Here is a 26,326-nt window from a genome sequence, read left to right as displayed (position 1 = left end):
TGATTTAAGAAAGAAATCATATTGCACAGTGAGGGAACACTCCTGGTTTCCAGGAGGGAAAAAAAATGAAATTAATTACAACCGACAGCAGAATACTTCTTCGCTTCCTTGCTGGTGCACTTAATTGTACTTCAGTGCTGCTCAATTAAGTCTAAAGGACTTTTAAACAAAGCCACCAAAATGTCAAATGGCATTTTATAACGATGAAAAAGGCAGACAAAGTCCTCTGATGTCCCCAGGTACAGGATGCAATGAAGACTCCTGGGCACATGTACTGAACAGATACATGCCTGATCACCATCTTCAAGTACTTGAAGGGCTGTCATCTAGAGCACGGGTGGCCAACAGTAGTTCTCCAGATGGTTTTTTTTGCCTACAATTCCCATCACCCTAGCAAAGCTGGATCCTCCATGATGCTTCACAGACCAGGTTTAGGCAGGACCCTATAACAATCAATTATCAATGGAATTTCACCATGCTTGACAGTAACCTGAGTTCCCCAAGGCTACCTGCGAGACACTGCCTCACTATTGATTCGTCTAAAGCTACCCTTCCATTCCAGCATGAATTCTTGGCGTGACTTGCATTTCTAAACGGCATACAAGATCAAATCATGCGAAACATAAGCGAAGAAATAATAATGAACTACCTGCAAATAAAACAGGCTGCGAGATTTATATTCCCAAAGCTGATCCAAATATTACACCTTCCATCTTGAAGGGAGGGACAGAGGTGAACCTCTCTCAGCAGGGAATTCCACAGCTTCAGTAACCCTGTGGAAAAGTTCGTTTTGCTTCATCATTTGTTAACCTGAGGTGAGAAAAGGAACTGGTCCCAGACCAATCATGGCTTTGAAATGTCAAGACCGGCATTTTGAATTCTTTACACGGCTTTTTTTGTTTGCATTGGTTTCCAGTTCTGCAGTCCGTAGTCTTTATTGTGGCGCTCGTTAGATGTCTTTTGTCGTCTGATCAATTTTTAATACGGATTTTGCAATCTGCCTTGAGGCTCAGCAAAAAAAGGCGGGCTAGAAATTAAGCAAATAAGAAAGTAAACAACCTGGGAGCCGATGAAGAATCTGAAAGTTTATACTCAGAATTAAATTTTGTGCCACTGGATTCCAACTTTGTTCTGAGAGTGGGGAATCAAACCTGGTTCTCCCAGATAAGAGTCCGCACACTTAACCACTACACCAAACTGAAGTTAGGAATATCAGATTAATGAAATTCCTTCCCAACTGCAAGCATGAAAATTAGATCCCGGACACAAGGAAAAGCCATCCAGCCGATCGTGCTGAATGAAGGAATGAGACATTCCCATGTGATATCCTGTTTCCATTTGAAGCAGCTCATCTTGCCCAAAGTGGAGGGAAATATCCACCAAGTCTGGAAGGGATATTTCGCAAACTAGGGCGTCAGAATCTGTTTTAAAGCTTTGGGGAACGCGGCTACTGAAAATACAAGAAAGAGATAAATAAAAACCAGCCTGAGGACAGAACAGAGATCAGTTTGTTCTGCTGAGAGGGGAGGCCTTTGGTTGCAACTGTCCACCGAGTGGCTTTTTGAGCAGGAAACCGTTGGACGCTGCAGAGAAGTAATTAATAATAAAGCAGCCCAGCAAAAAGGAGTCAGCAAAAGGAGTTTTAAATAAAACATCCAGTAGCCAATTTACCTCTACTTTAAAAGCAAACACTCTCTTTCCCGGAATGAGAAAGCGCAATTATATATATAAACACACACACGTATCTATAAGGCACACACTTTTTAGCTTGCACTTCTGTACTTGCCGGATCCCAGCCTGGTTTGATTTAGTAGTTGATTTTGAAGCATGTGGCTTGCCTGGAGGGAAGCTGTTGGATATTCCCAGCTGTATTACTTGTTGGGGGGGGGGGGAGTAAATTAACTACAGCTCCCACGATGAAGCTTGCACGGCTGAATTTGGTTTGCTGGGCTTGTCAAAGGTGTTTGTTGGGTCAACATTAGCTGCTCAGTATTCTGGAGATTTGTTCCGCTTCAAGTCCTGAGGGGTGGCAGCTTATGAAAGGCTGCTCAAAACAGACCCCACCGCTGTTCGACATTATTGCGTGGCCCCCATCCAACATGCTCGAAACAAGGCGGATCTTTCATCACCTCCAAACTATCCAATAGTTGGATTCTCTCCCCCTAAAAAAAGCCCACTCCAGACTGGTAATGGTATATAGCTCCCCTTGACATCAATTCCCCCAAATCAGCAGCATTTCCCCCAAGAGACCTCACTGACCTGTTTTCTGGCAGTAAAAGCCTTCTGACTGCCACCGTTTGAAACCAAAGTTTCTGGCAAGATTTATGGTTTTCATGGGTTCCGGTTGTCTTGAATAGCTACCTGGTTGATAAATATTACCCAGTAACGGCTTTTTTCGAGCAGGAATGCATTCTGGCCGGTATGGTGTCAGGAGGTGTGGCCTAATATGCAAATGAGTCCCTGCTGGGCTTTTTCTACACAAAAAGCCCTGCCCAGTAATAACAACCCTCTTTAGATATTGTGTGCACATGAACAGAGAAACTGTCAACTGTGTGGATCAGGAACCAGCGTTCCCTATGATACACACAACATGTCTGATTGAACAAAGATCGAGCAGAGAGTGCGAATAGGTAATGTGAAGAAAATATTTGGAAAAGTCCAAATTTCCCTACTCACAGGGCAGCCGTCCAAGCTTTATTGCGATCTTTCCCGGAACTTTGATGCAATGCAGGTTTGAGAAAAACCGATTTTGGCGTTCGCGCTCACCTTAGGCTGTTCTCGTGTCCGTCTTCTCAGCGCGGCGTCCTTCCGATTTCCCACTATTTGCGTCGGGGCTGCAGCAAACATCGTGGTTTTCGCGTAGCAAGCGGAAACTGGTTTTTAGCGGTTTCCATTTGCTGCGTGAAAACTGCGATGTTTGCTGCAGCCCCGGCACAAATATTGGGAAATCGGGAGGATGCTGCGCGGAGAAGACGGACGTGAGAGCGTTGTAAGGGTGAGTGTGAAATCAGTCAAAAATTAGAGAAAAGCCCTGGAGGTCACAAATGTACTATGATGCTGTTGGGGAAGCAGGGGGGAAACGCAAGTCAGATACCAACCCCAAAGTCATAGTCACCAACTCAATGAGGATAGATACCATACCTACAGGACAGGTATTAACTAGAAGAGCACATAACTTCGAGATCAGTTAGTAGGCAATTTAAATAAGACACAACTGTTGATATAAAATAAAAAACAAATGAAGCCAAATGAAAACAGCAACTCACGATAGAAGAAGAAGAAGACTGCAGATTTATCCCCTGCCCTTCTCTCTGAATCAGAGACTCAGAGCGACTTACAATATTTGGAAAAGTCCAAATTTCCCTACTCACAGGGCAGCCGTCCAAGCTTTATTGCGATCTTTCCCGGAACTTTGATGCAATGCAGGTTTGAGAAAAACCGATTTTGGCGTTCGCGCTCACCTTAGGCTGTTCTCGTGTCCGTCTTCTCAGCGCGGCGTCCTTCCGATTTCCCACTATTTGCGTCGGGGCTGCAGCAAACATCGTGGTTTTCGCGTAGCAAGCGGAAACTGGTTTTTAGCGGTTTCCATTTGCTGCGTGAAAACTGCGATGTTTGCTGCAGCCCCGGCACAAATATTGGGAAATCGGGAGGATGCTGCGCGGAGAAGACGGACGTGAGAGCGTTGTAAGGGTGAGTGTGAAATCAGTCAAAAATTAGAGAAAAGCCCTGGAGGTCACAAATGTACTATGATGCTGTTGGGGAAGCAGGGGGGAAACGCAAGTCAGATACCAACCCCAAAGTCATAGTCACCAACTCAATGAGGATAGATACCATACCTACAGGACAGGTATTAACTAGAAGAGCACATAACTTCGAGATCAGTTAGTAGGCAATTTAAATAAGACACAACTGTTGATATAAAATAAAAAACAAATGAAGCCAAATGAAAACAGCAACTCACGATAGAAGAAGAAGAAGACTGCAGATTTATCCCCTGCCCTTCTCTCTGAATCAGAGACTCAGAGCGACTTACAATCTCCTATATCTTCTCCCCTCACAACAGACATCCTGTGAGGTGGGTGGGGCTGAGAGGGCTCTCACGGCAGCTGCCCTTTCAAGGACAACTCTGCAAGAGCTATGGCTGACCCAAGGTCATTCCAGCAGGTGGAAGTGGAGGAGTGGGGAATCCAACCCGGTTCTCCAGAATAAGAGTCCGCACACTTAACCACTACACCAAACTGGCTCTCTAGTGAAAGAAACGAACCAGAGACAGGGAAATCTGGGGGACACAAACTCAAGGCCTCAGTCAACTCAATTGCAGGGCAATCCTAAAGAGAGTTACACCCTTCTAATCCCCTTGACTTCAAGGGACTTAGGAGGACATAACTCTGCTTCAGACTGTACAGTTGGTTTTTAAACCTATCCATCCTTAACAGGAGAATGCTATCATATTTGGTTTTGTGTCTGGGGAATTTGGAGTGTCAGGTTCACAGCTCACTGCCATAAAACTTTCTGCTTCGCACGGACTCTCTTTTAGACAGTTGTGTCTTGCTGGAACTCTTGGATAATACTCTGTTGGAAGTACGGCTGCCAAGTCCAATTCAAGAAATATCTGGGGACTTTGGGGGTGGAGCCAGGAGACTTTGGGGGTGGAGCCAGGAGACATTGGGGGCGGAGCCAGGAGCAAGGGTGTGACAAGCATAATTGAACTCCAAGGGAGTTCTGGCCATCACATTTAAAGGGACAGCACACCTTTTAGAATGCCTTCTTTCCATAGAAAATAATGAAGGATAGGGGCACCTTCTTTTAGGGCTCATAGAATTGGACCCCTTGGTCCAATCCTTTTGAAACTTGGGAGGTATTTTGGGGAGAGGCACTAGATGCTATATGGAAAATCTGGCACCTCTACCTCAAAAAACAGCCTTCCCAGAGCCCCTGACACCCGCGGATCAATTCCCCATCATTCCCTATGGGAATCGTTCCTGGAGGTGCATAATGGCTGTGGGGGTGGAGCTTCCCCCGCCGGCCAGCTGGCTGGGGGAGGGGGGAAGCCTGTGAAACCAGGGGATCCCCCGCTGGGACCTGGGGATTGGGAAGCCTAGTTGGAAGCCTGAGATAATTTATGGTGAAATCAGTCCCCCCCCCCCGCTCCGCTACCTACAGATAAGAACAGAAGAAGAGCCCTGCTAGATCAGACCAGTGGTCCATCTAGTCCAGCATCCTGTCTCAAATAGGGGTCAACCAGTTCCTCTGGAGGACCAACAACAGGGCATAGCGGTCGAGGCCTTCATAACATCAGAAGAGCATTGTTGGCCCTGATCTTGTCAGAGCTCAGAAGTTAAGCCGGATCGACAGTGGTTAGCAGCACTTGGATGGAAGACTTTTAACTTTTTTTTCTGTAATTCTTTATGTGTTTTACTAGATCGCCCCTTTCTAAAAGTGGACCATCCTTGAGTTGAAGCTGTATTTAAGGAAAAACTTTGAGGCAACTTTACTGCATATGAAATACAGCCCTCCGTGGCCGCTATATTTATTGCCACTTGGTAGAAAGCTTTCCCAACACTAAGCAAGGAAGCTTTAACTCAGTGCTCTGCTTCCCAAACTTGTGGCACGTGTCACAAGATTGACAGAAAGCCTTGATATGCTGTATAATCTTTAGCCAAAAATAATTCTCCATCAACCTCTTTCTGGTTTTTCCTGTTCCCCCGATGTCCTGAACAGGGAAGATCATGGGCCATGTGAAAAAGCTGGAACCTGAACTTTCTTGGTTTCACTAGTTTCCAGTCAGGAGTTGATTCTCGGGTATGTAGATTCAACATCGCAAGCCCCACTTCCGTATAAATTGCTTCCTTTTCTCTGGGCCTATCAGTTTGCTCAGCTGAAATTCTGAGTCGCCCTAAGCTGGGGTCAGAGAGATGAACTCCTGAAGAAATTCAACTTTTGTACTAGCCTCTACCTCTCTTGCTTCTCCTTCTGCTTGCATTTTTTCCTCCCGCCCTTTCTCCTCAGAACTCCAGCTTGTAATCCCTGTAATCAGGCCTCATTTTGGGCAGGAGCTCACAGAAGCGGAGCTCCGAAACCTCTAAATTTTATTGCGCTTTCTTTCATACCCTCCTGCCTAATAATTGCTTCTGGGCTGCATTGTTCAAACCCCCTGTGAGAATTTTGCTGAGCTTTAAGATTTTACAATTTTTTTAATATTTCCCTCCACTAAAAATGGGGAAATAACCAAAACATATAAAGCAGACAGGTGAAAATCTTCCTCATGCCACTATGGCCACATAGGAGAAAGTAATTTTAAAAGTATGATGGGAGTAAGGTTTTATTATGACAATTCTACTTCAAGAAGCATTTTAACGTAGACGCTAAGCTGGTATAATTTAGCAACACCTTCAGGTGATGTCTAAGAGCCCTGTGGCGCAGAGTGTTAAGGTCGCAGTACTGCAGTCCTAAGCTCTGCTCATGACCTGAGTTCAATCCCCGACGGAAGCTGGGTTTTCAGGTAGCCAGCTTGAGGTTGACTCAGCCTTCTATCCTTCCGAGGTCGGTAAAATGAGTCCCCAGCTTGTAGAGTAGATGACTGGGGAAGGCAATGGCAAATCTCCCCGTAAAAAGTCTACCGTAAAAACGTTGTGAAAGCAACGTCACCCCAGAGTCAGAAATGACTGGTACTTGCACAGGGGACCCTTCCTTTCCTTCCGGTGATGTCAGGGTGTGTGTGACATATGCCGATGTGTTATGCAAATGAGTTGAGATAATGAGCTCCGGTACCTCTTTTTCTACAACACAACCCCTGACTGTAATGGAAATCTCCCTACATCGGAACTTCACATCACTTCTTCTGCTTTCCCCTATGGTGGGATAAGGATCCATCACAATATACATTCCAGCTTGAGCTCCCATAACATCTTTCCCCAGAATTCCTGGTTCTTTCTGATCTGTGTTAACCAGGCCTCATTTTGGGCAAGAGCTCACAGGAGTGGAGCTCTGGAACCTCTAAATCTTGTTGTGCTCTTTCTTTCTTACCCACCCCCCTCAAATACACACACACACACACATATATACATTTGCTTCTGGGCTCCATTTAGGGTTGCCAAGGCCAATTCAAGAAATATCTGGGGACTTTGGGGGTGGAGCCAGGAGACTTTGGGGGTGGAGCCAAGATCGTGGCTGTGACAAGCATAATTGAACTCCAAAGGGAGTTCTGGCCATCACATTTAAAGGGACAGCACACCTTTTCAATTCCTTCCTTCCATAGGAAATAATGGATAGGGGCACCTTCTTTTGGGGCTCATAGAATTGGACTCCCTGGTCCAATCGTTTTGAAACTTGGGGGGTATTTTGGGGAGAGGCACTAGATGCTATACTGAAAATTTGGTGCCTCTACCCCCCAAAAAAGCCCCCCCAGAGCCCCAGATACCCACGGATCAATCCTCCATGATTTTCTATGGGAATAAATCTCCATAGGGAATAATAGAATTCCCAGCAGACATTTCCCTCCCCTCCCCCCGCTTTCTGATGACCCTGAAGCGGGGGGAGGGCCTCCAAACCGGGGGATCCCCTGCCCCCACCTGGGGATTGGCAACCCTAGCTCCATTGGTCAAACCCGCTGTGAGAATTTTGCTGGGCTCTAAGATTTGACAAACTTTCTAATACTTCCCCCAACAAAACAGGAAAATAACCAGGGCATAGAAAGCAAACAGGTGGAAATCTTCATCATGCCACCGTGGCCACATAGGAGAAAGGAATTTTAAAAAGTATGTTGGGAGTAAGGTTTGATTATGACAGTTATAATTCAAGAAGCATTTTAAGGTAGACGTTGAGCTGCTATAATTGAGTACGCCTTCCGGTGATGTCAGGGGTGTGCGGCATATGCAAATGAGTTATGCAAATGAATTCTGCTAATGAGCTCCGGCACCTCTTTTTCCGACAAAATGACCCCTGGAATGACCTCCCTTTCCCCTGCACTCTCATTTGGGCAACAGGGACTTCACTAGCTTTCCTCTATTCCCTTTTAGCAGCATGTACTGATCAGGTATTATTTATATCCTCCTCTTTCATAAGGTCTGCTCTAATCAAGTCTAACTTCCTGACCGTTAGAGCAGTTCCTCAGTGGAACAGGCTTCCTCGGGAGGTGGTGGGCTCGCCTTCCTTGGAGGTTTTTAAACGGAGGCTAGATGGCCATCTGATAGCAATGAAGATCCTGTGAATTTTGGGGGAGGTATTTGTGAGTTTCCTGCATTGTGCAGGGGGTTGGACTAGATGACCCCGGAGATCCCTTCCAACTCTGATTCCAAGGTAACTGAAGACGCAGTGTTCAAAATGGCTGGTGTATCTTCTCCATTCAATTCTACCGTTTCCCAAAATTCTGTATCCAAATGTGTGCTGCTGATCTGGATTCCACATATATATGATTTCTAAGTCTTGCAGAGCCATTGGGACTATTTGGGCTCCTTTAGTTGCTGAGGTAGAGGGGATGAGGCCTCTAGCTGTCAGTCTTTTTGTCCAAGGATGTCCTAGCCACCCTCATCCTTTGCTTAGGAGCTGGCCGCAAACATGGTACTGTATGACAGACATTTATGTACTCTGTCTCTCCCATCTTGTCTGGTTTCCTGCCATTTTACTAGAGTGATTCACCTTTCCAGGAAAACTGTTGTTCTCAGATGCCTCCTTTATCTCTCCTTCTCTCCTGTAGTCAGGTTTGAAAAATGGCTTAAAGCGATGTGGTCTTCTTACTCCTTTGTCAAACTCTTCTCTGTTAGCCATCAGCCTACCCACCTCTCAGTTGTCCTTAACAAGAATGTTGATACTGGAGGGGAGTTGGGATAAGAAATGGTAAAGTATCATTTTTCCTTCTGTGCTGACTTTGGCTGAGGTAATCCATTGGTAAAAAAAAATCTCCCAGTTTTGTTTCAAAGACGACGTATGGCTTCCCAAACTAGGGTTGTGCATTTCTCAATCTTTTTTTCTGAAATGATCACTCCCTAACTTGAACAGGTTGTGTACTGCCAGATTAAAATATTTGTATTTTATCACTTATGTCTGAGAGGAAACTTTGATAAACTTCTGCTGGCTACTCCCTTATGAGGCTGCGTAAGGTATTTCATGAACTGTGTAGTAGGAATGTTCCAATTTGGGGCAGTTTTCACAAAAGTAGCTAAGAAAAAGCTGCAGATCTTCCTTTGCCACATGTGAAGTAAAATCTTTGGGCGTTTCCCTTGGACGATTTAGACCAGGGATGTCAAATGCATTTGTAAGGAGGGCCGGATCCGACATAAATGAGACATTGTTGGGCCATGCGTGTCATAAAATGTAATGCCAGATAGCGGAGATATAAATTTTATAAAGGACACAAGCACAAAGATTTTTTTAAAACCTTTAAAAATAAAACATGCTTAAAAGATTAGCACTCTTGCAATGTTTTGTTTATTTATCAGTCTCTGATAACTGACACCTCTTCCTCTGAATTACTGCATCAAAATCTGGAGACAACGTCTGTGCTGTAACAATCTTGAGTATGCTGTTCAGATGTTGCCTAGGTGCGTAACTGTAAGTTGCAAACCTACTTTTGCTTAATGACATTCATTACAGAAATCTCATAGTCAATGCTTTGAGCCTAAAACCCAGAGGAACACATGAAATGGCTGGGCATTGCAAGCTTTTGTACGTAAGATGCTCAGCCAACTAGAAAACAGAGGCTTGGCTCTGTAGCTCCTGGCAAAACAAGCTGTGACGCAGGAGGAAGCAGACAAAGGTGAGTTGCTTGTGGGCCTGATAGGAGCCCTCCAGGGACCTGATTTGGCCCATGGGGTAGGTTCATATGTTCATATATGGACTGCATGATAACTGACACCTCTTCCTCTGAATTACTGCATCAAAATCTGGAGACAACGTCTGTGCTGTAACAATCTTGAGTATGCTGTTCAGATGTTGCCTAGGTGCGTAACTGTAAGTTGCAAACCTACTTTTGCTTAATGACATTCATTACAGAAATCTCATAGTCAATGCTTTGAGCCTAAAACCCAGAGGAACACATGAAATGGCTGGGCATTGCAAGCTTTTGTACGTAAGATGCTCAGCCAACTAGAAAACAGAGGCTTGGCTCTGTAGCTCCTGGCAAAACAAGCTGTGACGCAGAAGGAAGCAGACAACGGTGAGTTGCTTGTGGGCCTGATAGGAGCCCTCCAGGGACCTGATCTGGCCCATGGGGTAGGTTCATATGTTCATATATGGACTGCATGTTTGACACCCAATTTAGACCCTCTACTTTGTCTTCTTCTAGCTTCCCCCCACAACACATATCCTCATATTTCAGTTTATAGCTCTCAAAATTTAATTTCTCTGCCTCATTTTTACCTGCTGCTCGCTTTCAAACGCCAGTTTATTTCCTTCAGTTCTAATTCCTATTCCTCAAGTCTAAGTTGTTCTGCTTCCATTTTTTCCCCCTCTTTTAATTCCAGAGCTCTTAATCTATTTTGCTCTTTCAGAACCTTGATGTACTCCAGGGATGTAGAAGGTACTTCTGAACAAAGTTTTTACTTTACAGATCTCCAATGTCTGGTACTGTATTATGCGATTTCACACACACTAAACAATGTACTTTCAATCCACTTTCAATGTACTGGATCTAATTTACTGTGTGAAATGGCAAATCCACTTGCAAACAAGTCGCTGAAATGGATTGAGACAGCATTACTCAGCAGGTGTGAAAGCGCTCTTACAGACGCCTTCAGCGTTTCTACAGACTTTCCCTCAAGAGGGATTCCAGACTCCTTTCCCGTTTCAATTAGAGAGCCTTTCTTCATTCCCACAAACTCTGGCATAGTTTTTCCATTTGCCCAACTCTCAGTAAGTATCTTTCTTTTTTTGTTCCTCAAATGTATATCCCACCTTTTTGGAATTCTGTGCTCACTATCCGCACCACAGTAATATCTCATGTCAATATTCCTTCAAGGTTCTATCCCTCTGCTAAAGCTAACACCCGTAAGGGTTGACCTCTTGTGTTGTTGTCACACTTGTAGCGGCACCTCTCTGTACGCCTCTGAAATGATGTCTACAGCGCTGCCTCCTTGGCTTCTCGAATGACATTCCCTAACGACTTTCGCTGCCACCAAAGGCTTTTGCCTCAGACCTCGCAGTTTAACCCGAAGAACACGATGGCTTAGTTATATTTGGTAGAATGACAAAACGGTCAGCATGTGGGGGTGGCTGTGAGGTTAAAAAGGGATCCTTTATTCCAAACAAAGCAGCTGTTATTACTGAAACAGAAATAGAGTTCATTAAGAATGATAAAAGCTTAATGGTTTCAACGTGATTCAAAAGCATCATGGTTTATTCCTAACTTCTGGGTTGCAAGACAAATCCAGATTGCCCTTCTCCCCCCAAAAAAAATTCCCTAAAGAAACCTAGCCACAAGGGCTTATTTTACTCATTCACCACTTAGGCTAATAACTTCCACACAAAGAACAGAGATTTCTCTCACTTTCCAGGGCACCTCACACACAGTCTCTTCCCCCACTCAATTCCGTCTTTCTCTTTTCTCACACAAGCCCTCTGAACAAACCCCAGGCAACTCCACTCCCTCGGGTGCATCTCCCTTCCAATCATAACACATTTTTCTTATCCGTCCGGCCGCCCCATTTTGAACTTTGAGGCCACAGCCAACATAACTACAAAACCCCACATCAAATGGCAGAAATAAAAGGCACGCAAAATATTTACACGGCAAAACATGACAGACATCTTACAGAGGCTCCCCCCGCCCCACAAACACACACACTGAGGTACCTAGGCTTTTTTACACCACACTTTATGTCTCTTTACAGGGAGGCAGCGCTGGTCGAATTTCAGAGCCCTTTGCAAAGAGTTTAGCCATCCAGAAGTCCTCCGACACAGATCCAGAAGGTGCAGTGCAGCAGGCTCTCCCAGGAAGCAACGAGGAGGGACTCACACAAGCTCCAACCCTGTGTCTTTCAGGTGCTCCTGGATCTTTTTTCTACTGCTACGGACTAGCAGGGCTACTCATCTGGATCTAACTCTCCCAGGAAGGCCTGGCAAGCAGCCAAGCAGAGCAGCATCCAAGGTAGGGGAGGTTTGATTGTCAAGGAACCAGTCCAAGACTGACACAGCGGCAGCTCCCCCCTCCTTAGCTGATAGGACTACAATCATTACATCCTTTCTCAGATTCCCAGGTGCTTTTGACCTCAAGCACAGAGAGGCTTGAAATTGTGGAGAAAATCCCAGGGCTCCACCTGAAAGGAATCTCCAGCCTCGCTAGCATTAACCTCCCCCCATACCTTTTCCTTTGTGCTTCCTCCTCGCCTTTGAAATTGTACTTCTGCTCCGTTCTGATTTTCGCTGGCGACGGATGCAAATCGCAGCTGGCTTTGATGTTTGCAAAGGGGGCGGCATTTTTGTCCCAACAGCCTTTGATGCACCCAGGAAGTCTATTTTGTACCCAGCACACTCTTACTTAATTTCGTCTCAAAGCAGAAAGAGGTTGTACATGTCCGCCTCGGTTCAACACAAAATCCCCCCAACAAAAGCTATGCGATCGCTTTTAGGAGGACCGGCCAAAATGACAGAAGAGCAGGTGCGGATTTTGGACTTCTCCAGAACTCTTAATCAGGCAGGAGCAGGGAGGATGTCTCATGGCATGGGGAATCTTTTTTCCTACCCAGACCTTCATGCAGTCCACGTAAAAGGCATTAAGTTGCATTTGTTTTCTAATCAAGTCTGTATCACACTTCCTCTTCTCCATCCTACAGGTAATAAAAGGTAGATCCAGGTGGGCAGTCGTGTTGGTCTGAAGTAGCAGAACAAATGTTGAGTCCAGTGGCACCTTTAAGACCCCATTCTGAGGAAGTGTGCCCATGCACAAAAGCTCATACCTTGGGTAAACTCTTGTTGGTCTTAAAGGTGCCGTCAGGTTCAGCGAATAAAAAAGTTAAACAGATCTGAGAACTAAGTTTGAGTCCAGTGTCTGTCTTTAGGATAGTTTGAGAGCCAGTTAGGTGTAGTGGCTAAGTGTGCGGACTCTTCTCTGGGAGAACCGGGTTTTGATTCCCCGCTCCTCCACTTGCAGCTGCTGGAATGGCCTCGGGTCAGCCATAGCTCTGGCAGGGTTGTCCTTGAAAGGGCAGCTTCTGGGAGAGCTCTCTCAGCCCCACCCACCTCACAGGGTGTCTGAAGAAGAAGAAGAAGACGGTATTGGATTTATATCCCGCCTCCACTCCAAAGAGTCTCAGAGCGGCTCACAATCTCCTTTACCTTCCTCCCCCACAACAGACACCCTGTGAGGTGGGTGGGGCTCCCTCTCTGTTGTGGGGGAGGGAGATAAAGGAGATTGTGAGCCGCTCTGAGACTCTTAGGAGTGGAGGGTGGGATATAAATCCAGTATCTTCATCTACCTCACAGGGTGTCTGTTGTGGGGGAGGAAGGGAAAGGAGATTGTGAGCTGCGCTGAGACTCTGAGATTCAGAGTATAGGGCGGGATATAGATCCAATATCATCTTCTTCTTGTCCAGTATCACCTGAGAGACCAACAATACTTTCAGCGTCCAAGCTTTTGCGTGTCACCGATCAATCCCTTCCTCGACACAGCCTGAGCTTTGAGGAGGGAGATTCAGCTATCAGAAGCTTATACCAATCAACACAGCTGTCCTCTGAAATTGTCTTTAGGATGGATGCAAGCGATAGAGCTCAGGTTTATTAAAAAAAAAACCCTCCAGCTTTGGGGAGGGACTCCCCCCCAGCTTTAATCACATTGGGCTGGATTCCTGTTTGCTGGGAGCCACTTTTTAAGGGGGGGGGGTGAAATTAAAGGAGTTGTGATTGTATCCAGATGCTCTCATGAGCCCTATATGGCCGAGGACCTGCCTACCTGAGGGACCGTCTTTCCCCATACGAACCCCAGAGAGCACTTATGTGACAGAGTGTTGCATGGATGAGCCACTGGCCTGATCCAACAGGGCTTCTCTTATGTTCTTATGTGACACAGAGTGTTGGACTGGATGGGCCACTGGCCTGATCCAGCAGGGCTTCTCTTATGTTCTTCTGTGACACAGAGTGTTGGACTGGATGGGCCATTGGCCTGATCCAACAGGGCTTCTCTTATGTTCTTATGTGACACAGAGTGTTGGACTGGATGGGCCACTGGCCTGATCCAACATGGCTTCTCTTATGTTCTTACGTGACACAGAATGTTGGACTGGATGGGCCATTGGCCTGATCCAACAGGGCTTCTCTTATGTTCTTATGTGACACAGAGTGTTGGACTGGATGGGCCATTGGCCTGATCCAACAGGGCTTCTCTTATGTTCTTCTGTGACACAGAGTGTTGGACTGGAGGGGCCGTCGGCCTGATCCAACAGGGCTTCTCTTATGTTCTTCTGTGACACAGAGTGTTGGACTGGATGGGCCACTGGCCTGATCCAACAGGGCTTCTCTTATGTTCTTATGTGACACAGAGTGTTGGACTGGATGGGCCACTGGCCTGATCCAACAGGGCTTCTCTTCCATTCTTATGTCTGGGGCAGGGATGCTCTGTATTCTTGGTGCTTGGGGAGGGGGGGCCACAGTGGGAGCACTGAGGTCAGCAGAGAAGAACCTGCTGACTATCCCCTGTGTGACACAGAGGGTTGGACTGGATGGGTCACTGGCTTGATCCAACGTGGCTTCTCTTCTTATGTCTGAGGCAAGTGATGCTCTGTATTCTTGGTACTTGGAAGCAACAGTGTGAGGGCTTCTAGCGTCCTGGCTCCACTGGTGGACCTCCTGATGGCACCTGGGTTTTTGGCCTCTGTGTGACACAGAGTGTTGGACTGGATGGGCCGTTGGCCTGATCCAACAAGGCTTCTCTTATGTTCTTCTTTGACACAGAGTGTTGGACTGGATGGGCTATTGGCCTGATCCAACATGGCTTCTCTTATGTTCTTATGTGACACAGAGTGTTGGACTGGATGGGCCGTTGGCCTGATCCAACAAGGCTTCTCTTATGTTCTTATGTGACACAGAGTGTTGGACTGGAGGGGCCATTGGCCTGATCCAACAGGGCTTCTCTTATGTTCTTATGTGACACAGAGTGTTGGATGGATGAGCCACTGGCTTGATCCAACAGGGCTTCTTTTATGTTCTTATGTGACACAGAGTGTTGGATGGATGAGCCACTGGCCTGATCCAACAGGGCTTCTCTTATGTTCTTATAAGGAGAGCCAGTTTGGTGTAGTGGTTAAGTGTGCGGGCTCTTATCTGGGAGAACCGAGTTTGATTTCCCACTCCTCCACTTGCACCTGCTAGCATGGCCTTGGGTCTGCCAGAGCTCTGGCAGAGGTTGTCCTTGAAAGGGCAGCTGCTGTGAGAGCCCTCTCCAGCCCCACCCACCTCACAGGGTGTCTGTTGTGGGGGAGGAAGGTAAAGGAGATTGTGAGCCGCTCTGAGACTCTTCGGAGTGGAGGGCGGGATATAAATCCAATATCTTCTTCTTCTTATGTGACACAGAGTGTTGGACTGGAGGGGGCATTGGCCTGATCCAACAGGGCTTCTCTTATGTTCTTATGTGACACAGAGTGTTGGATGGATGAGCCACTGGCCTGATCCAACATGGCTTCTCTTATGTTCTTATGTGACACAGAGTGTTGGACTGGATGGGCCATTGACCTGATCCAACATGGCTTCTCTTATGTTCTTCTGTGACACAGAGTGTTGGACTGGAGGGGCCATTGGCCTGATCCAACATGGCTTCTCTTATGTTCTTATGTGACACAGAGTGTTGGACTGGATGGGCCATTGGCCTGATCCAACAGGGCTTCTCTTATGTTCTTATGTGACACAGAGTATTGGATGGATGAGCCATTGGCCTGATCCAACATGGCTTCTCTTCCGTTCTTCTGTGACACAGAGTGTTGGACTGGATGGGCCACTGCCTGATCCAACATGGCTTCTCTTATGTTCTTATGTGACACAGAGTGTTGGACTGGATGGGCCATTGGCCTGATCCAACATGGCTTCTCTTCCGTTCTTCTGTGACACAGAGTGTTGGACTGGATGGGCCATTGGCCTGATCCAACATGGCTTCTCTTCCGTTCTTCTGTGACACAGAGTGTTGGACTGGATGGGCCACTGGCCTGATCCAACAGGGCTTCTCTTATGTTCTTATGTGACGCAGAGTGTTGGACTGGATGGGCCACTGGCCTGATCCAACAGGGCTTCTCTTCCCTTCTTATGTCCGGGGCAGCGATGCTCTGTATTCTTGGTGCTTGGGGGGGGGGGCACAGTGGGAGGGCTCCTAGTGTCCTGGCCCCACTGGTGGACCTCCTGATGGCACTTGAGCTTGGGGCCTTTTTTGTGTGTGTGCGGCTACTGTGCGTCAAAAAGGGTTGGGCTGGAGGGCCACTGGCCTGAAGTCCAACAGGCCTTCCCCGACCTTCTCTTACGTCCTCCTACCCAAGGGTCGCCCCCCCCCAATATCTCTCCAAGGCCTCCTCCTCCCGCTCCAGCTGCGCACGTGGGGGCCCTGGGCGGCCCGCGCGAATGGACGCAGCTGCGCAGTAGGGGACGGGCGGGGGGCGGCTCGCGCGCTGCCCGGGCAGCCGCCGGCGCGTGGCGAGAAGAGCCTCCCCCTCCCCAGGCGGGGGTAGCGCGCTTGCGCGTCCCCAAGGGCGGGCGGCCAGGCAGGCAGGCGAGGGAGCGGCGTTGCCAGGCGCGCTCTGCTGCCCCAGCGGCCGGGGCGATGCGCAGCGGCTGAGCTGGACCTGTCCGCCCAGGTGAGGGGGCCGGGCGGCGCGGGGAGCGCGTGGGGGCTCCGGCGGGCCCTGCGTGGCGCGCAGTTTTGCAGGGAGTCTCCTCGGCGGGGCCACCACCGAGCGAGCCCCTGTCGGCCGGGCAGGCGAGCGGAGCCTTCAGGGGCGGGGGGCGGGCAGGCTCGCTTGGCATTGCGGGCTGGGCTCTCGCGCTCTCCTCTGCTCCACCGAGCTCCTTTGCACGGGCTTCCTTCCCCGAGCCCCCCTCCTCTCGGTGCAGGACGCGGGGTCGTTGTTTCTGCCCGTTGGGAGCAACGCGAGAACTCGGGTCCGAGAGGCGTGGGGGGCTTGCCCCGGCTTCAGGGCGGTTCGGGAGCCCTGCTCCGTTTGGATCTAGCGGAATCCGAAGGCAGCGGCGTTCCAGGCGCCGGGATGGGCGCTGCTGCTGCTGCAGGGAGTCTCGGAGAAATCCGAGTAAGTCTCTTTTGGGTGTGTGTGTGTTTGTGTGTGTGTGTGTGTGTGTGTGTGTTTGAGCCAGGCTCGGTCGTCTGACCCGCACGAATGTAGGGGCAGGGATTTCCCATCCGAATCAAGGGGGGTGGGGGGGGAGAATTTATTCTGTACTGTGTGCCCGGGATGGATCTGGCCCAGGTTGTGCTAAGGAGAGTTGGTCCCCATGTACTTACCATGCTGGTTGCTATTAATCGCCCTTACCTGGAAAATGTTAGCAATTTGCATGCGATTGGAACTCGGCGTTCTCCTGGCTCCCGGTTGCCAGCACCTAAATGCATGGAAATCGGTAGGAAAAGCATCCAGGAACAGCCGAAAGATGGGCAAAATCGATGGCGCTGGAGGAGTTTTTGTGAGTCACTGGATCTGAAGGAGTGAGCGGGCAGCAACTCGCTAATGGTTCTCCCCTGCCACAGTTTTTTTGTTCCTCTTTTGGGTGCTCCAGGGCTCTGGCTCTTTTCTGCCGCTACAGACAGGCTAACATCTTGATCTGTGCACATTAAAATCAAGCTTGCCTACCAGGTAGGGTTTTAAAAGCGTATGAGAGTGTTGTAGCAGCCGCCACCCCTTTGGAAGTGTGGAACACTAGTTAGAATTTCTGACTCAAACCCATTCTGAATTCTTGCAGTGCCCTGAAACTTGCTGAGTAATAAAAGTTGGTCTTTCTTTTTTCTGCCTAACCTACCTCAAGTGGTCAGCATAAGAATAAAATGACGGTGTTGGTTTTGCTCTCAAGTTGAAGCTGAATTATGGTGACACGGTAGGGCAGGGGTCCCCAACCCCCGGGCGTGGACTGGTACTAGTCCATGGCCTCTTAGCAACTGGGCCGTGAGCTGTTTAATGATTTCATTATATATTACAATGTAGTGATAATACTAAGAAGAAGACGATGACATTTGATTTATATCCTGCCCTCCACTCCGAATCTCAGAATGGCTCGCAATCTCCTTTCTCTCTCCTCCCCCAGAACAGACACCCGGTGAGGTGGGTGGGACTGAGAGAGCTCTCCCAGAAGTTGCCCTTTCAAGGACAACTCCTGCGAGAGCTGTGGCTGACCCAAGGCCATTCCAGCAGCTGCAAGTGGAGGAGTGACGGTGGCTCGGTGGTAGAACAACTGCTTGAGAAGCAGAAGGTCCCAGGTTCAATCCCTGGCATCTCCAAAAAAGGGTCCAGGCAAATAGGTGTGCAAAACCTCAGCTTGAGACCCCGGAGAGCTGCTGCCAGTTTGAGAAGACAATACTGACTTTGATGGACCAAGGGTCTGATTCAGTATAAGGCAGCTTCATACGTTCATGTATCCCGCCCTCCACTCCGGAGTGGGGAATCAAACCCGGTTCTCCCAGATAAGAGAGCTATGGCTGACCCAAGGCCATTCCAGCAGCTGCAAGTGGAGGAGTGGGGAATCAAACCCGGTTCTCCCAGATAAGAGAGCTCTGGATGACCCTAGGCCATTCCAGCAGGTGCAAGTGGAGGAGTGGGGAATCAAACCCGGTTCTCCCAGATAAGAGAGCTCTGGCTGACCCAAGGCCATTCCAGCAGGTGCAAGTGGAGGAGTGGGGAATCAAACCCGGTTCTCCTAGATAAGAGAGCTCTGGTGACCCAAGGCCATTCCAGCAGGTGCAAGTGGAGGAGCGGGGAATCAAACCCGGTTCTCCCAGATAAGAGAGCTATGGCTGACCCAAGGCCATTCCAGCAGCTGCAAGTGGAGGAGTGGGGAATCAAACCCGGTTCTCCCAGATAAGAGAGCTCTGGCTGTCCCATGGCCATTCCAGCAGGTGCAAGTAGAGGAGTGGGGAATCAAACCCGGTTCTCCCAGATAAGAGAGCTATGGCTGACCCAAGGCCATTCCAGCAGCTGCAAGTGGAGGAGTGGGGAATCAAACCCGGTTCTCCTAGATAGAGCTCTGGCTGACCCAAGGCCATTCCAGCAAGTGCAAGTGGAGGAGCGGGGAATCCAATCCAGCTCTCCCAGATAAGAGAGCTCTGGCTGACCCAAGGCCATTCCAGCAGCTGCAAGTGGAGGAGTGGGGAATCAAACCCGGTTCTCCCAGATAAGAGAGCTCTGGCTGACCCAAGGCCATTCCAGCAGCTGCAAGTGGAGGAGTGGGGAATCAAACCCAGTTCTCCCAGATAAGAGAGCTCTGGCTGACCCAAGACCATTCCAGCAGCTGCATGTGGAGGAGTGGGGAATCAAACCTGGTTCTCCCAGATAATAGAGCTCTGGCTGACCCAAGGCCATTCCAGCAAGTGCAAGTGGAGGAGCGGGGAATCCAGCCCGGTTCTCCCAGATAAGAGAGCTCTGGCTGACCCAAGGCCATTCCAGCAGCTGCAAGTGGAGGAGTGGGGAATCCAACCTGGTTCTCCCAGATAAGAGAGCTCTGGCTGACCCAAGGCCATTCCAGCAGCTGCAAGTGGAGGAGTGGGGAATCAAACCCTGTTCTCCCAGATAAGAGAGCTCTGGCTGACCCAAGCCATTCCAGCAGCTGCAAGTGGAGGAGTGGGGAATCAAACCCGGCTCTCCTAGATAAGAGAGCTCTGGCTGACCCAAGACCATTCAGCAGGTGCAAGTGGAGGAGCGGGGAATCAAACCCGGTTCTCCCAGATAAGAGAGCTCTGGCTGACCCAAGGCCATTCCAGCAGCTGCAAGTGGAGGAGTGGGGAATCAAACCTGGTTCTCCCAGATAAGAGAGCTCTGGCTGACCCAAGGCCATTCCAGCAGCTGCAAGTGGAGGAGTGGGGAATCAAACCCAGTTCTCCCAGATAAGAGTCTACATACTTAACCACCACAGCAAAATAAACTGCATAACTGCATCATCCCGAAGCCTTGCCCCACTACACCCCCGTCTGTGGAAGAATTGTCTTCCACAAAACTGGTCGCTGGTGCCAAAACGGTTGGGGACTGCTGCAGTAGGGTTTTCAAAGCAAGAGCAAAGGTGGTCGGCCGTTGCCTGCCTCTGTGTAATGACCCTGCTATTCTTTGGTGGTCTCTCATGCAAATACTGACCGGGGCTGACCCTTCTTAGTTTCAGAATCTGACAGGGTCAGGCTAGCGTGGGTTCTCCAGGTCAGGGGAAAGCAATGAAACTTGGACCGATTTCCACTCTCCTTACACCGCTCTCACGCTCCTCGTCTCTGTGGGGCTTCCGTCAGATTTCACACCGTCTGTCCCGGGGCTGCAGCTAGCTTCGGCTTTTTTGCGCGGCAAACAGAAACCTCTAAAACCCAGTTTCTGTTTGCCGCAGCGAAAGCTAGTTGCAGCCCTGGGGTAGATAGTGTGAAATCCGACAGAACCCCCGCAGAGAAGAGGAGCGTGAGAGTGGCAGAAAGCTAGTGGGAAATCGGTCAGAGAGTCTCTGCCTGAGCGCCTTGGGGAAAGGGTATGCAGAAACGCGATCGATAGTATTCTGTCTGCAAAGGTATGTAAGCTTCTCCACTTACGTTTCGCACCGTTTCTAATTGATGCTCGAGGCAACAACATACAAGCTTTTGAGTTAAACAAGACTCTTCATCTTCCAGTCAGAAGGCAGGTTATACCTTCTATTGTATCAGCTTCTGTTGATATGAACAGGTTTTTTTTGGGGGGGGGGAGGGGTTAAAGTAAAGGGCTGGTGTGGTTGAGGTTAGTTTCTGTTTCTTTTCCAGTGCTTGAAACACAAGTTTTTGAGTTCTTCAGGTTCTCAATCAGGTGGCAGGGAGCTGTACAGAATTCTTCATGAGGCTGAATCATAGAGTTGGAAGGGACCACCAGGGTCATCTAGTCCAGCCCCCTGCACAGTGCAGGAAATTTACAAATATCTTAAACATACATCCCCAATTGGCCTGGAGAAAAATTGCTCCTTGACCCCAAAGTGGCAATCAGCATTTCCTTGGACATGTTAGAAAGAACTAAGCACTGATGTAACCCTTTCTGCTCTCCCTCTCATAATTTGCCTAAGTTCACAGAATCATGTCAGATGGCCATCTAGCTCTGTTTAAAAACCTCCAAGGAAGGAGAGCCCACCACCTCCTGAGGAAGCCTGTTCCGCTGAGAAGTTCTTCTTGTTTAGCTGGAAACTCTTCTAATTTAATTTCAACCTGTTGGTTCTGGTCCGACTTTCTGGGGCCACAGAAAACAATTCTGCACCATTCAGCCCATCAAATACTTGAAGATGGTGATGACTTCTGTATAAATCAAAAGCCCTCCATAACTTTGTGTCAACAGAAATTGTTTTAGTAACATAGATTTCCTGGCAGGAAATCTAGGTGGGTAGTTTTGGCATGACGGCACATTTTATATCAGTTCTTGTCAGCATTGAAATACGTGTATATTTTTGTTTGTTGGCTTCCCCCTTTCCCCTTCCCCCTCCTTTTCTGGGAAGTTAGTTTACCCTGTACATTCCATGCATTCTATAAACTGAGCTCTTTGAACTCGTCAGTATGTCTTCTCTATGCAGAGAGTTTATTTTGCAGCTTTTTCTTTTGATCATATTGTCTTGTTGTATCTACTTCTTGAACTTCACCTGTCTGAATTTGATCCTAGGATAATGGCATAGATGTGTTATTATAGATTATTGTCTGGGGGGGAGGGGGGGGATTTAAAGGGTTAAGATTTTGTGAATATTTGACTGCACTTGTATATCGTTTTTAAAAGTTTAATTAAAAAAAAGAGATTGCTAAAAGAAATATTCATGCTTTGGTACATACAAGGCAATTCATGGACTTGCTGAAGAATCCTGTGTAACCAGAATCTCTCATCCAATGAAATTGGGTGTAGAGTTTTATACAATTTTTTTCCAGGAAGTCAGAGTCGATTTTTTTTTTGGGGGGAGAGGGGGCTCTGATTGGGTTAGATGCTGCTCTGGGGAGCCCTGGTCCTTCAGAGATGGATTTTCAAGGTGGGGGGGGGAGAAAGGGGGGCAGAGACAAGTTGGGTCTCCCTCGGCCCCTCTCTTTGAGACCAATTCCTGCTGCTATAAAAAACAAAGCAAGCTTTTTGAGTGAGTCGGAACCTTCCTCAGGCTGACAGGAAGAGTTTTGAATCACAGCTTCCCAAAGAAGCAGCCAGTATAACTCCGAAGTTTACATTGCTCCTTAATAACTTAAATTGGACTGCTTCCTTCTTATTTGCCAGTAGCTTGGATTCTGGAGCTGATTTGGCAACTAGGGATGGGCACCGGGGGGGGGGGTCATTTTGTAGAAAAATAAGTGCTGGAGCTCATTAGCATAACTTATTAGCATATGCTGCCCTCGCCCCCACCAGCCAAAAGCAACCCGATGCAAGAAAGGAGAGCCCTGGGCAAGCAAGGCCTGCTTAGGCTGGGCTTTCCTGGGCCACCCCGCCCCCAGGCAAAAGGCCAGCAAGCCACCCAAAATCACATAAGAAGTGGAGAAAGGGTGGTGTGGGCTTTTCCAAGGGTTAATGAAGGCTGCTGGGGGCGTGGCAAAGTCCCTGGTGGCTGGCTGGCTGCCGGCACTCCTAATCCAGGGATTGTTATGCAACTTTACCTACTGTTCAATGAACAAGGTAGGCGGGGAGGAAGAGGTGGAACAGAAAGGTTCAGGAACTGCGCTCCTGTGAGCTCCTGAATCCGAGGCCTGATGGGCACAAACCCATACATATCAGAGACATATAAATCTCTGCTCTCTGCTCCTCCCCCCCAACCCCCCCCCCATGCCAGGTTAGTGGCAGGGAGTGGAAAGCAGGGGTTTAATTGGCTTCAAGACGTTTAAACCCCTGCTTTCTGCTTTTTACGAACCACCACAAACTGCCTTAAAATTCATGGAAGGTCACGGAGGCTCTTAAGTTCATGAACGTCGCTTCTCGAGCCACAAACTGGTCAAAATTCACCACTAGCTAGCTTGTGCGCCGGTTCGTACCCATCTCTAGTGGCAACGGCCATCTTGCCTCAGTTTGGTGTAGTGGTTTAGTGTGCGGACTCTTATCTGGGAGAACCGGGTTTGATTCCCCACTCCTCCACTTGCACCTGCTAGCATGGCCTTGGGTCAGCCATAGCTCTGGCAAAGGTTGTCCTTGAAAGGGCAGCTGCTGTGAGAGCCCTCTCCAGCCCCACCCACCTCACAGGGTGTCTGCTGTGGGGGAGAAAGGGAAAGGAGATTGTGAGCCGCTCTGAGACTCTTCGGAGTGGAGGGCGGGATATAAATCCAATATCTTCTTCTCAACAATACTTTGTAAATAACTGGCAAAAGCATCCCCCCCCCCCCAGTAACGGTTCACCAGACTGATGGAAATGTTCTCTCCCCCCCCCCCCCCCCCCCCCCCGCTCTCTGTATTTGGGTCACATCTTGCAGCTGGGAAATCTTCACCAACCTCCATTCAGCAAGTATTATTGGAAGGGGTTTAGGGAATACCTCCTCCTCTCAAGGGCATGTGTGGGGTGAACTGTATTTATGCAGTAACCATTCCGGTGCAGATAGAGACTGCCGCACAGCAAAGACTCTGACACATTTATTAACCTTCCAAAAGACCTTGTCCTTGGCTGGGAACAAAGGAGGCCTGAAACGAAGGAGCTGTTCCCCTTAGTAATGTTCTAGCTTGCTTAAGGGACGTCTCATGATTGCGAGGTGTTGCAAAATAGTCACTTAACTGTGGGGAGAAGGACCGCAAAAAAAACCCCACCTGCTCCACTGCAAATCTGTGGAATTCGTTATTGGAAACTTGCTCCTTCTACAAAATCAGCTGGCCCTTTTTTTGTTGTTCCGTCGCACAGTCGAGTCTGACTCTTTGCGATCCTGTGGACAAAGTCACGCCAGGCCCTCCTGTCTTCCGCCATCCTCCTAAGTCTGCTCAAATTTTTCTTAGTTACATCAGGAACGCTGTCCAGCCGTCTCATCTTTCGCCGTCCCCTTCTTCTTTTGCCTTCTGTCTTTCCCAGCATCAGGGTCTTCTCCAGTGAGTGTTCCCTTCAGCTTTTATGATTGCTGAGCTTGACTAGAATTAAAACTGGGTGGTATGCATTTCTTATGGAGAGCCAGTTTGGTGTAGCGGTTAAGTGTGCGGACTCTTATCTGGGAGAACCGGGTTTGATTCCCCACTCCTCCACTTGCAGCTGCTGGAATGGCCTTGGGTTAGCCATAGCTATCGCAAGAGTTGTCCTGGAAAGGGCAGCTGCTGTGAGAGCCCTCTCAGCCCCATCCACCTCACAGAGTGTCTGTTGTGGGGGGAGAAGACATAGGAGATTGTAAGCCGCTCTGAGTCTCTGATTCAGGGAGAAGGGTGGGGTATAAATCTGCAATTCTTCTTCTTCTTCTTCTTCTTCTTCTTCTTCTTCTTCTTCTTCTTCTTCTTCTTCTTCTTCTTTCTTCTTCTTCTTCTTCTTCTTCTTCTTCTTCTTCTTCTTCTTCTTCTTCTTCTTCTTCTTCTTCTTCTTCTTCTTCTTCTTCTTCTTCTTCTTTCTTCTTCTTCTTCTTCTTCTTCTTCTTCTTCTTCTTCTTCTTCTTCTTCTTCTTCTTCTTCTTGCCAAGAAGTCTTATTTCTGGTATACAGTTATACTTCATTTATTTATTTTGATAAAAATTGGTGGTCCAGATCCTAATCTGATACTATAACCTAGAATTGCCAGTCCCCAGATGGGGTAGAATAGAATACAATCTGAGAGAGGTCGCTATAATGGGTAACACAACAAAAAATGAAAGCTAGTGACCAATTTACTAAGAAGTATATAGAAATCAGTCCAAATGTCCAAAACATGTATATTCGAGTTTGAAAGTAGTGTGGTGACAAGCCAATCGATTCAGTATTTGTTTCTTTCCAGTCTTCATCAGACCTGGGACCACTAACAAAAGAAGAACCGGATCTCTTCATTGGTGTTTCACATACATGCCTGTGTGCATACACTCCAAACATACCTCATTTCCATCGCCTAAACCACTAGTATTCAACCTTTGCTATCTTCAATCCTACTAAGCATTCTATCAAAGAACTTGGGTCTCGCCAGCAGGGCCAGCACCAACCATTAGAAACCATCTGGGGAGGGACGGTGGCTCAGTGGTGGAGCATCTGCTTGGGAAGCAGGAGGTCCCCGGTTCAGTCCCCGGCATCTCCAACTAAAAAGGGTCCAGGCAAATAGGTGTGAAAAACCTCAGCTTGAGACCCTGGAGAGCCATGAATGGGGCTGTGGCTCAGTGGCAGAGCATCTGCTTGGAAGCAGAAGGTCCCAGGTTCAATCCCTGACATCTCCAAAAAAGGGTCCAGGCAAATAGGTGTGAAAAAACCTCAGCTTGAGACCCCTGGAGAGCCGCTGCCAGTCTGAGAAGACAATTGGTGGACCAAGGGTCTGATTCAATATAAGGCAGCTTCATATGTTCATATGAAAATATTATACAAAAATATCAGAAGGACATTCAGACACCACCAACCCTCTTCCAGTGAAAAAAAATATATCATACTTACATATTGATTCAATTATATAGGTTCTTTACACAATTTTCAAAAAAGAGGGACGCAGAGCATCTCCGGCAGCAATTTCACATCGGCTACAGTTCAGTATGTGGCTTCTTGCGCGCCATAATGGTGCAACTAACGTGTTTCAAAAGGCAAACATCTCATTTACAGCGGCCATTACACAAACCTCTTAAAGGTAAAGTAACACATTTCTAATGCAACACGCTAAACGGCACAAACACCACAAACTATATCACAGCAGATACAACATACAAAATATTCCATACAAAGAATGTCAAATCCCATCATTTATACAGGCAAATTATGCACAGCGCTCATAATATTATAAAGAAGACCATTCATAAAAAACATGTCAAATCATTAGTCGTATTCAGTCCATATGGAGAAATGCAATTCAGTATTGCATTCTTTTTGTATCCAGTATGCCTCTTTTTGCAGCAGGATCTTGGGCACGTCTTCATTTCTGTCTGTCTGTTCATATTTGTATAAGGTGAAAAAACAAAAATCTTCACAGTCATGATCCTTTTGCATAAAATGGCTGACCATAGGAGCGTCAATCACATGGTTCCTAAGTCTGCTCCTGTGTTCCAGAATATGTACTCTAAGGGCTCTGTAGTGCTGCCAACATACCTTAGGCCGCACCCACAGATGATCAAATACACAACACAGCGGGTAGC

General features: G+C 48.0%; 1 protein-coding gene across 1 annotated transcript in view; it reads left to right on the top strand.

Annotated features, from left to right (window-relative positions):
* The window catches only part of ZNF385C (zinc finger protein 385C), a 321,307-nt gene that overhangs the window by 23,211 nt on the left and 271,770 nt on the right, over nucleotides 1-26,326 (top strand). The window contains exon 2 of the mRNA XM_060256192.1: nucleotides 11,826-12,082. The gene's annotated coding sequence lies outside the window, so the exon portion shown is untranslated. The remainder of the gene's footprint in view (nucleotides 1-11,825; nucleotides 12,083-26,326) is intronic.

The sequence above is a fragment of the Heteronotia binoei genome, chromosome 15 (genome assembly GCF_032191835.1).
Source record: "Heteronotia binoei isolate CCM8104 ecotype False Entrance Well chromosome 15, APGP_CSIRO_Hbin_v1, whole genome shotgun sequence".
Taxonomy (NCBI): Eukaryota; Metazoa; Chordata; class Lepidosauria; order Squamata; family Gekkonidae; genus Heteronotia; species Heteronotia binoei.
Note: the sequence above shows the minus strand (reverse complement) of the source record. Positions and strands in the feature narration are given on the sequence as shown.